The 11,722-nt window shown below is 39.2% G+C and overlaps 1 long non-coding RNA gene across 1 annotated transcript; it reads left to right on the top strand.

Moving 5' to 3' along the window:
- Positions 1-5,478: 5,478 nt before the first annotated feature.
- Positions 5,479-9,020, top strand: LOC147361953 (uncharacterized). Its single transcript, XR_015138403.1, has 2 exons — positions 5,479-5,847; positions 6,523-9,020. It is a non-coding gene; the product is annotated as an uncharacterized LOC147361953 (long non-coding RNA).
- The last annotated feature ends 2,702 nt before the right edge of the window (positions 9,021-11,722 follow it).

The raw sequence follows: 11,722 nt of genomic DNA, 5'->3' as shown, positions 1-11,722 counted from the left end.
GGGATCTTTGTCAGGTTTTGGTATTAGGGTGATGGTGGCCTCATAGAATGATTTTGGAAGTTTACCTTCCTCTGCAATTTTCTGGAAGAGTTTGAGCAGGATAGGTGTTAGCTCTTCTCTAAATTTTTGGTAGAATTCAGCTGTGAAGCCGTCTGGACCTGGGCTTTTGTTTGCTGGAAGATTTTTGATTACAGTTTCAATTTCCGTGCTTGTGATGGGTCTGTTAAGATTTTCTATTTCTTCCTGGTCGAGTTTTGGAAAGTTGTACTTTTCTAAGAATTTGTCCTTTTCTTCCTCGTTGTCCATTTTATTGGCATATAATTGTTGATAATAGTCTCTTATGATCCTTTGTATTTCTGTGTTGTCTGTTGTGATCTCTCCATTTTCGTTTCTAATTTTATTGATTTGATTTTTCTCCCTTTGTTTCTTGATGAGTCTGGCTAATGGTTTATCAATTTTATTTATCCTTTCAAAGAACCAGCTTTTGGCTTTGTTGATTTTTGCTATGGTCTCTTTTGTTTCTTTTGCATTTATTTCTGCTCTAATTTTTAAGATTTCTTTCCTTCTACTAACCCTGGGGTTCTTCATTTCTTCCTTTTCTAGTTGCTTTAGGTGTAGAGTTAGGTTATTTATTTGGCTTTTTTCTTGTTTCTTGAGGTGTGCCTGTATTGCTATGAACTTTCCCCTTAGGACTGCTTTTACCGTGTCCCACAGGTTTTGGGTTGTTGTGTTTTCATTTTCATTCGTTTCTATGCAAATTTTGATTTCTTTTTTGATTTCTTCTGTGATTTGTTGGTTATTCAGCAGGGTGTTGTTCATCCTCCATATGTTGGAATTTTTAATAGTTTTTCTCCTGTTATTGAGATCTAATCTTACTGCATTGTGGTCAGAAAAGATGCTTGGAATGATTTCTATTTTTTTTTTTTTTTTTTGAATTTACCAAGGCTAGCTTTATGGCCCAGGATGTGATCTATCCTGGAGAAGGTTCCATGTGCGCTTGAGAAAAAGGTGAAATTCATTGTTTTGGGATGAAATGTCCTATAGATATCAATTAGGTCTAACTGGTCTATTGTATCATTTAAAGTTTGTGTTTCCTTGTTAATTTTCTGTTTAGTTGATCTATCCATAGGTGTGAGTGGGGTATTAAAGTCTCCCACTATTATTGTGTTATTGTTAATTTCTCCTTTCATACTTGTTAGCATTTGTCTTACATACTGCGGTGCTCCCGTGTTGGGTGCATATATATTTATAATTGTTATATCTTCTTCTTGGATTGATCCTTTGATCATTATGTAGTGACCTTCTTTGTCTCTTTTCACAGCCTTTGTTTTAAAGTCTATTTTATCTGATATGAGTATTGCTACTCCTGCTTTCTTTTCGTCCCTATTTGCATGGAAAATCTTTTTCCAGCCCTTCACTTTCAGTCTGTATGTGTCCCCTGTTTTGAGGTGGGTCTCCTGTAGACAACATATGTAGGGGTCTTGTTTTTGTATCCATTCAGCCAGTCTTTGTCTTTTGGTTGGGGCATTCAACCCATTTACGTTTAAGGTAATTACTGATAAGTATGATCCCGTTGCCATTTACTTTATTGTTTGGGGTTCGAATTTATACACCATTTTTGTGTTTCCTGTCTAGAGAATATCCTTTAGTATTTGTTGGAGAGCTGGTTTGGTGGTGCAGAATTCTCTCAGCTTTTGTTTGTCTGAGAAGCTTTTGATTTCTCCTTCATACTTGAATGAAATCCTTGCTGGGTACAATAATCTGGGCTGTAGGTTATTTTCTTTCATCATTTTAAGTATGTCTTGCCATTCCCTCCTGGCTTGAAGAGTTTCTATTGAAAGATCAGCTGTTATCCTTATGGGAATTCCCTTGTGTGTTATTTGTTGTTTTTCCCTTGCTGCTTTTAATATTTGTTCTTTGTGTTTGATCTTTGTTAATTTGATTAATATGTGTCTTGGGGTGTTTCGCCTTGGGTTTATCCTGTTTGGGATTCTCTGGGTTTCTTGGACTTGGGTGATTATTTCCTTCCCCAGTTTAGGGAAGTTTTCAACTATTATCTCCTCAAGTATTTTCTCATGGTCTTTCTTTTTGTCTTCTTCTTCTGGAACCCCTATGATTCGAATGTTGTAGCGTTTAATATTGTCCTGGAGGTCTCTGAGATTGTCCTCATTTCTTTTAATTCGTTTTTCTTTTATTCTCTCTGATTCATTTATTTCTACCATTCTATCTTCTAATTCACTAATCCTATCTTCTGCCTCTGTTATTCTACTATTTGTTGCCTCCAGAGTGTTTTTAATTTCATTTATTGCATTATTCATTATATATTGACTCTTTTTTATTTCTTCTAGGTCCTTGTTAAACCTTTCTTGCATCTTCTCAATCCTTGTCTCCAAGCTATTTATCTGTGATTCCATTTTAATTTCAAGATTTTGGGTCAATTTCACTATCATTATTCGGAATTCTTTATCAGGTAGATTCCCTATCTCTTCCTCTTTTGTTTGGTTTGGTGGGCATTTATCCTGTTCCTTTATCTGCTGGCTATTCCTCTGTCTCTTCATCTTGTTTAAATTGCTGAGTTTGGGGTGTCCTTTCTGTATTCTGGCAGTTTGTGGAGTTCTCTTTATTGTGGCTTTTCCTCGCTGTGTATGGGTTTGTACAGGTGACTTGTCAAGGTTTCCTGGTTAGGGAAGCTTGTGTCGGTGTTCTGATGGGTGAAGCTGTATTTCTTCTCTTTGTTCAGTCGCGCTCCTTTCGAAGAGTTGGATTGCTTTTCTGGGTGCCTGATGTCTTCTGCCGGCATTCAGAAGTTGTTTTGTGGAATTTACTCGACGTTTAAATGCTCTTTTGATGAATTTGTGGGGGAGAAAGTGTTCTCCCCGTCCTACTCCTCCGCCATCTTCCGAGATCCTAGTTTTTAACTTTTAGAAATGTGTACTGGGGTATCAGTGGGTGAAAATATATGAATCTGGGAATCATGCTAAATACTGGTGGCTCTGCTGCAAAAAAAGCAGAGTTTAATGAAATGAGATGGACAACATGTAGATAATTGTTGAAGCTTGTTTTGTGGAAGTTCAATGTGGTATTCTACTTTTCTATATGTTTGAAAATTTCCATAATAAAAAGTTTAAACACCTACTTCCCATGATAGGATATGAACAAATAAGAACTAAGGTCAGGGTCTTTGATCAGATGAACTCCCAGTGTTTTAGGGTTGGGAACTCATAATTCCTCATGATACTTCCTTAACCGTCAGGCACAGGATAGAGAATTACTATTCATTATGTAAAGATAAACCTGTATGAGGGTCAAGAAGCAAAAGTTAGAACCAGATGTGGAACAACGGATTGGTTCAAATTTGGGAAAGGAGTACGTCAAGGCTATATATTGTCACCCTGCTTATTTAACTTCTATGCAGAGTACATCATGCAAAATGCCTGGCTGGATGAAACACAAGTTGGAATCAAGATTTCCAGAAGGAAAATCAACAAGCTCAGACATGTGGATAATACCACTCTAATGGCAGAAAGTGAAGAGGAAATAAGGAGCCTCATGATGAGGGTAAAAGAGGAGAGTGAAAAAGCTGGCTTGCAACTGAACATGCAAAAAATTAAGATTGTGGTATATGATCCCATCACTTCATGACAAACAGAAAAGGCAAATTGAAAGCAGTAACAGATTTTATTTTCTTAGGCTCCAAAATCACTGCAGACAATGACTGCAGTTTTGAAATTAAAAGAAATTTGCTCCTTGGAAGGGAAGCTATGACAAACTAGATAGTGTAGTAAAAAGCAGATATTACGTTGCTGACAAAGTTCTGTATAGTCAGAGCTAGGGTTTTTCCCATAGCCGGGTATGGAAGGCTGAGGGCCAAAGAACAGATGTTTTCGAATTGTGGTCTGGAGGAGACTCTTGCAAATCCCTTGAATAGCAAAGATATCAAACCAGTCAATCCTAAAGGAAAGCAACCCTGAATATTCATTGGACGGACTGTTGATGAAACTCCAATACTCTGGCCACCTAATGCGTAGAGCCAACTCATTGGAAACGACTGATGCTGGCAAAGGAGAAGGCGGTGGCACAGGATGAGATGGTTAGATAGCTTCATCGACTAAATGGATATGAATTTGAGCAAACTCTGGGAGACAGTGAAGGACAGAAGAGTCTGTCCTCACAACTGTACTGAGTAATAAGTAACCACTGTTTTAAGCCACTTACGTATCAGGTGGCTGATGTAGTGACAGACAGCAGATTCATTCTCCCTGGTGTTTCTGACTGTGCAATAAAGAGAACTCCCTGCTACTGTAGGGAATTCCCCCCTCACCTCCTGCTCTGTCCCTTTCCCAGAACTGCTCTCAGGACCTGAGTTTCTGAATCATGGTCTACTTGACAGGATGATGCTCTCTCTACAGTATGTCAGTGAGTGGAGGTGGGGAGACTGGTCCCATTTCCATCTCACCTTCTTGTCCCATCAGCCTCCATGGAACTGCAGCCCTGCACTGGGCAGAGATGTTCCCCAGAATAAGTTAAAAAATGTAGGTATCCATTTCAGTAGGCAGAGAAATAGCTAAAATTTTTCACAGCTTGTCTTTTCCCATATTCTAAAGGGGAAATCACTTAAAACAAGTGAGTCTTTTGGCTTCCCTTGTGGCTCAGATGGTAAAGAATCTGCGAGCAATGCTGGAGACCCAGGTTCTATCCCAGAGTTGGGAAGATCCCCTGGAGAGGGAATGGCAACCCACTCTAGTACTCCTGACTAGAGAATTCCAGGGTCAGAGGAGCCTGGAAGGCTATATTTCATGGGATTGCAAAGAATTGGATGCGACTGAGAGACTACACTTTCTTCATTTCTTTTGGGATAACTCCCCATGGCAACACCATCCCTCTTGAACCTGTTTCTTTATTGAGGGCCCCCTTCCTCTCTCTTCACATGAACCTCTACCTGCCTCCTTCAGGAGACTCATCCTCATAGGAAAACCTCATCCCCATGAAGGTCTCATCACTTGAATCAGGCTACATTCCCTGGCCAGTCACCAAATCTCGAGTTTAAATCCTCAGTTTAGCATGACAGGGCTTTTCCTGGGGCTCAGGTCAGGAAGGGTGTGGTGTCTGAAGGAGAAAATGCTCTGATGCTGTTGACTTCTGGGTCTAGTGTGTCTCTGGGTCTCTTGGACAATGGATTTCCCTCAAGAATCCCACTCTGATAGGTTTCTGAGTTTCTGGTTCTTTAAGTCTTTGACCTGATGGAACAGAAAGATCTACAAGTCTCACCTGGCTTCTATCAGGAGCGGAGGTACAGATTTCCAAGAGTAAACATCATTTTTAAAGGGAACGATGCAGACTACACTGGTATTAAATAATTTTCTTAACTAGTCTTCTGCTTTTCCCTTATCTAGGTCTCTAGGAGAATCACATTCTGTTATTGAGCAGAAGAGGGTTTGATTTCTTCCTATTCTGTTATGCCCCTGCCACGTCAGACACCACAAGCATTCTTTGCCAGGTGTGGCTTGTTTCAATAGAACTTGCTCTGGACCACATGCTCTTCCCTAAAAGCCCTCTGCAGGGCTGCTGCTTGTGGCTCATGTGAGCTGAGATGGCGGGGCTCAGCTGTGTAGCTGTGTACCTAGATCACAGTGCCAGGTGCATCATCTCTTCCCAAGGCCCCCTGGCCGTCATCTTGAATCACAGCCCCGGGAGCAGCATCTCTGCACACGGCCCTCAGAACTGAGGTGTCAGTGGAGTGATTTCTCCCCAGGGAGTCTGGACTGAAGGGTCAGGGATGCGAGGCCTCTGCAGGAGGTGACCTGTGAGCAAGTGAATGTTGACTCAGCACAAGGGGGAAAAAAAAAGGTAAGAGAAGAAAGAAAGAGGAAGGAAGGAAGAAAGAAGGAAGGGAAAGAAAGAAAAAAGATTTTTTATTTTATGACCCAGATTCTACTTTTTGTTGTTTAGTTGTTCAGTCAAGTCCAACTCTTTTGTGACTGTTGCCCACCATGCTTCTCTGTCTCTGAGATTTTCCAGGCAAGAATACTGGAGTGGGTTGCCATTTCCTTCTCCTGGGTATCTTCCCAACCAGGGATCAAACCCTCATCTCCTGTGTCTCCTGAATATAGGTGGGAGCTTTACCACTGAGCCACCTGGGAAGTCTCAGATTCTACTTCTACTCCAGGGAATTGTTGATGGGCTTTGCTTGTGAATGCTTCATCAGTGCCTGATTACTGGCTGGATCTGTCTCTCTCCTTTTGATTCTGGCTTTGATCCTCCTGGCCACCTCTGTCTCTTTCCTCTCTCTTCTCTTCTCTGTGTAATTCTGTGAACATCTCTGAGGGGTCCAGATGTGGACAGCACATAGGGAAATGATTACTGGCTAGCTTGCTCTCTTCCCTCTTGATTCCCCCTCTTCTCCTCCTGGTCACCTCTATCTCTCTCCCTGCTTTTCTCTTCTCCATGTAAATCAGTGTATCTCTCCAGGTGTCCCTCACTGTGGAGGAACTTTTCGTCATTAACCTAGATGTTTTATCATAGGTGCTGTATAGATGGAGAAGTCTTGAGGCTATTGTAAGAATAAGACTGGAAACCAGAGGCAGGAGGCTTAAGTCCCAAATCTGAGAACACCAGAGAACTCCTGACTCCAGGGAACATCAATCGATAAGCGCTCATCAAAAGCCTCCATACATATATTGAAATCAAGCACCACCCAAGGGCCAAGAAGTTCCAGAGCAAGACACACCATGCAAATTCTCCAGCAATGCAGGAACATAGTCCTAAGCTTCAATATACAGGCTTCCCAAATTCACACCAAACCCACTGACATTTCAAAACTCACTACTGGACACTTCATTGCACTCCAGAGAGAAGAAATCCAGCTCTACCCACCAGAACACCAACACGAGCTTCCCTAACCAGGAAACCTTGACAAGCCACCCATCCAACCCCACCCACAGTGAGGAACCTCCACAATAAAGAGGAACTACAAACTGCCAGAAAGGCCACCCCAAACACAGCAATATAAACAAGATGAAAAGGCAGAGAAATACTCAGCAGGCAAAGGAACAGGATAAATGCCCACCTAACCAAACAAAAGAGTAAGAGATACAGAATCTACCTGATAAAAAATTCAGAATAATGATAGCGAAAATGATCCAAAATCTTGAAAACAAAATGGAGTTACATATAAATAGCCTGGAGACAAGGATTGAGAAGATGCAAGCAATGTTTAACAAGGATCTAGAAGAAATAAAAAAGAGTCAATCAATAATGAATGATGCAATAAATGAGATAAAAAAAACACTCTGGAGGGAATCAGCAGTAGAATAAAGGAGGTAGATGATAGGATAAGTAAGGTAGAAGATAGAATGGTAGAAATAAATGAAGCAAAGAGGAAAAAAGAAAAAAGATTAGAAAGAAATGAGGACAACCTCAGAGACCTCTGGGATAATGTTAAATACCCCAACATTCGAATCATAAAAGTACCAGAAGAAGACAAAAAGAAAGACCGTGAGAAAATACTTGAGGAGATAATAGTTGAAAACTTCCCTAAAATGGGGAAGAAAATAGCCACCCAAGTCCAAGAAACCTAGAGGGTCCCAAACAGGATAAACCCACGGTGATACACCACAAGACACATATTAATCAAATTAACAAAGATCAAACACAAAGAACAAATACTAAAAGCAGCAAGGGAAAAACAACAAATAGCACACAAGGGGATTCCCATAAGGATAAGAGCTTATCTATCAATAGAAACTCTTCAGGCCAGGAGGGAATGGAAGGACATACTTAAAGTGATGAAAGAGAAAAACCTACAGCCCAGATTACTGTACCCAGCAAGGATCTCATTCAAATATGAAAGGAGAAATCAAAAGCTTTACAGACAAGCAAAAGTTGAGAGAATTCAGCACCACCAAACCAGCTCTCCCACAAATGCTAAAGGATCTTCTCTAGACAGAAAACACAGAAAGAGTGTATAAACTCGAACCCAAAACAACCAAGTAAATGGCAATGAGATCATACTCATCAATAATTACCTTAAATGTAAATGGGTCGAATGCCCCAACCAAAAGACAAAGTCTGGCTGCATGGATACAAAAACAAGACCCCTATTTATATTGTCTACAAGAGACCCACCTCAAAACAAGGGACACATACACACTGAAAATGAAGTGCTGGAAAAAGATATTCCACAAAAATAGAGACCAAAAGAAAGCAGGAGTAGCAATACTCATATCAGATAAAGTAGACTTTAAAATAAAGGCTGTGAAAAGAGACAAAGAAGGATATTACATACTGATCAAAGGATCAAGTCAAGAAGAAGATATAACAATGATAAATATATATGCACCCAACATAGGAGCACCACAATATGTAAGACAAATGCTAACAAGGATGAAAGGGGAAATTAACAATAACACAATAATAGTGGGAGACTTTAATACCCAACTCACATCTATGGATAGGTCAACCAAAGAGAAAATTAACAAGGAAACACAAACTTTAAATGATACAACAGACCAGTTAGACTTAATTGATATCTATAGGACATTTCACCCCAACACAATGAATTTCACCTTTTTCTCAAGTGCACACGGAACCTTCTCCAGGATAGATCACATCCTGGACCATAAATCTAGCCTTGGCAAATTCAAAAAAATTGAAATCATTCCAAGCATCTTTTCTAACCACAATGCAGTAAGATTAGATCTCAATTACAGGACAAAAACTATTAAAAATTCCAACATATGGAGGCTGAACAACATGCTGCTGAATAACAAAGAAATCACAGAAGAAATCAAAAAAGAAATAAAAATGTGCATAGAAATGAATGAAAATGAATACACAACAACTCAAAACCTATGGGGCACTGTAAAAGTAGTGCTAAGGAGAAGGTTCATAGCAATATGAGCTTGCCTCAAGAAACAAGAAAAAAGTCAAATAAATAACCTAACTCTACACTTAAAGCAACTAGAAAAGGAAGAAATGAAGAAACCCAGGGTTAGTAGAAGGAAAGAAATCTTAAAAATTAGGGCAGAAAGAAATGCAAAAAAAAAAAAAAAAGAACAAAAGAGACCATAGCAAAAATCAACAAAGCCAAAACCTGGTTCTTTGAGAAGATAAATAAAATTGACAAACCATTAGCCAGACTCATCAAGAAACAAAGGAGAAGAATCAAAACAACAAAATTAGAAATGAAAATGGAGAGATCACAACAGACAACACAGAAATACAAGAGATCATTAGAGACTACTATTAGCAACTATATGCCAATAAAATGGACAGCTTGGAAGAAATGGACAAATTCTTAGAAAAGTACAACTATCCAAAACTGGACCAGGAAGAAATAGAAAATCTTAACAGACCCATCACAAGCACGGAAATTGAAATTGTAATCAGAAATCTTCCAGCAAACAAAAGCCCAGTGCCAGACAGCTTCACAGCTGAATTCTACCAAAAATTTAGAGAAGAGCTAATGCCTATCCTACTCAAACTCTTCCAGAAAATTGCAGAGGAAGGTAGAGTTCTAAACTCATTCTATGAGGCTACCATCACCCTAATACATAAACCAGACGAAGATGTCACAAAAAAAGAAAATTACAGGCCAATATTAATAATGTATATAGATGCAAAAATCCTCAACAAAATTCTAGCAAACAGAATACAACAACATATTAAAAAGCTCATACATTTTGACCAAGTGGGCTTTATCCCAGGGATGCAAGATTTCTTCAATATCTTCAAATCAATCAATGTTATACATCACATTAACAAATTGAAAGATAAAAAAACATATGATTATCTCAATAGATGCAGAGAAAGCCTTTGACAAAATTCAACATATATTTATGATTAAAAAACCCTCCAGAAAGCAGGCATGGAAGGAACATAACTCGACATAATAAAAGGCATATATGATGAACCCACAGCAAACATTAACCTATATGGTGAAAAATTGCAAGCAATCCCCCTAAAGTCAGGAACAAGACTAGGGTGCTCACTCTCACTACTACTATTCAAAATAATTTTGAAAGTTTTGGCCACAGCAATTATAACAGAAAAAGAAATAAAAGGAATCCAAATTGGAAAAGAAGAACTAAAACTCTCACCATTTGCAGATGACATGATCCTCTACATAGAAAACTCTAAAGACTCCACCAGAAAATTACTATAACTAATCAATGACTATAGTAAAGTTGCAGTATATAAAATTAACACACAGAAATCCCTTGCATTCCTATACACTAACAATGAGAAAATAGAAATTAAGGAAAAAATTCCATTCACCATTGCAATGAATAGAATAAAATACTTAGGAATAAATCTACCTAAAGAAACAAAAGACCTATATATAGAAAACTATAAAATACTGGCTTCTCCATCCGTGGGGTTTTCCAGGCAAGAATACTGGAGTGGGTTGCTGTTTCCTTCTCCAGGGGAATCTTTCCCACCCAGGGATCAAACCCAGGTCCCCCGCATTGCAGGCAGATGCTTTATCCTCTGAGCCACCAGGGAAGTCTGCATAAAACACTGGTGAAAGAAGTCAAAGAGGACACAAACAGATGGAGAAATACACCATGTTCATGGATCAGAAGAATCGATATGGTGTAAATGAGTATCCTACCCAAAGCAATCTATAGATTCAATGCAAACCTTATCAAGCAACCAACCATATTTTTCAGAGAACTAGAACAAATAATTTCATAATTTGTATGGAAATACAAAAAACCTCGAATAGCCAAAGAAATCTTGAGAAAGAATAATGGCAGTAGAGGAATCAACCTGCCTGACTTCAGGCTCTACTACAAAGCCACAGTCATCAAGACAGTATGGTACTGGCACAAAGACAGAAACACAGATCAATGGAACAAAATAGAAATCCCAGAGATAAATCCACACACTTATGGACACCTTATCTTTGACAAAGGAGGCCAGAATATACAATGGAGAAAAGAAAATCTCTTTTACAAATGGTCCTGGGAAATCTGGTCAACTACTTGTAAAAGAAAGAAACTAGAACACTTTCTGGCACAATACACAAAAATAAACTCAAAATGGATTAAAGATCTAAATATAAGACCAGAAACTATAAAACTCCTAGAGGAAAACATAGGCAAAACACTCTCCAGCATAACCCTCTATGAGCCACCTCCCAGAGTATTGGAAATAAAAGCAAAAATAAACAAATAGGACCATGCTAAAGCTGAAACTCCAGTACTTTGGCCACCTTATGCGAAGAGTTGACTCATTGGAAAAGACTCTGATGCTGGGAGGGATTGGGGGCAGGAGGAAAAGGGGACAACAGAGAATGAGATGGCTGGATGGCATCACCAACTCAATGGACGTGAGTTTGAGTGAACTCCGGGAGTTGGTGATGGACAGGGAGGCCTGGCGTGCTGTGATTCATGGGGTCACGAGGAGTCGGACACGACTGAGCTACTGAACTGAACTGAACTGAACTGAAACTTTAAAGCTCCTGCACAACAAAGGAAACTATAAGCAAGGTGAAAAGACAGCCTTCAGAATGGGAGAAAATAATAGCAAATGAAGCAACTGACAAAGAATTAATCTCAAAAATATATAAGCAGCTCCTACAGCTCAATTCCAGAAAAATAAACGACCCAATCAAAAATGGGCCAAAGAACTAAACATAGATTTTTCCAAAGAAGACATACAGATGGCTAACAAACACATGAAAAGATGCTCAACATCATTCATTATCAGAGAAATGCAA

This window comes from Bos grunniens, chromosome 12, assembly GCF_055505025.1.
Source record: "Bos grunniens cultivar Pamir isolate PY7600 chromosome 12, Bosgru_T2T1.0, whole genome shotgun sequence".
Taxonomy (NCBI): domain Eukaryota; kingdom Metazoa; phylum Chordata; class Mammalia; order Artiodactyla; family Bovidae; genus Bos; species Bos grunniens.
The sequence above is the reverse complement of the archived record's forward strand: the minus strand, read 5'-3'. Positions and strand labels throughout refer to the sequence as shown.